Below are 668 nucleotides of genomic sequence, written 5' to 3'. Positions count from 1 at the left end.
ATACAGAACAATCAATCAGAATATGGATTCTTGCATGACTACCATGAGCATGCATGTGACTTCATTACCATATTTTCCATCGCTCAAACTTTCCGAGTAGTCTTGCCCTCGTTTTCCAGCTGATGGACGAGTAGTCTTGCCCTCGTTTTCCAGCTGATGTCGTCAGTGTCAAGCGCTGGCACAGCCATAACTATTAGTTAATAACTAGATATTGTTTAGATATGGTTTAATAACTGGAACATAGTACACTTAATTATTTAGACTTAACTAAAACTCACCCCCTTGATTTCGGATATGAGATTTCAGAGAGACCAACCCGCGATAACAACTGATAAGAACAAATACTACACTTGATCTTAGCCAAAAGGCCGAGAAAGCTATGAACTATTTTGTCTATCTCTTTCCCTTTTATAGCATTCCTCTCCTCCGGTGCATTTTCCACCCACGCGTGTGGTATAATACAATACAACGCACTTCATCACATAGAATCAATTTTAACAAAACAATTGAAGATGTACTTCAAATAACTAGGAATAACATCTCCAATTAGAATGAGTAGCATACTTCAAAGTGGGGACAGGGACTGCGGATTTGAATTTGGATGTTGTTCACTCGCATATGTCAAAGTGGAGAGGGAAATGCCTAGGCGAATTTGGATGTTGTTGTTC

At 39.2% G+C, this 668-nt stretch overlaps 1 pseudogene; it reads right to left on the bottom strand.

Annotated features, from left to right (window-relative positions):
* Nucleotides 1-219: 219 nt before the first annotated feature.
* Nucleotides 220-381, bottom strand: LOC149144784 (U2 spliceosomal RNA; annotated as a pseudogene).
* Between the last annotated feature and the right edge of the window lie 287 nt (nt 382-668).

Source organism: Pinus tabuliformis, chromosome X, assembly GCF_031772625.1.
Source record: "Pinus tabuliformis cultivar Carrire ecotype Pingquan chromosome X, CPIR1, whole genome shotgun sequence".
NCBI lineage: Eukaryota > Viridiplantae > Streptophyta > Pinopsida > Pinales > Pinaceae > Pinus > Pinus tabuliformis.
The sequence above is the reverse complement of the archived record's forward strand: the minus strand, read 5'-3'. Positions and strand labels throughout refer to the sequence as shown.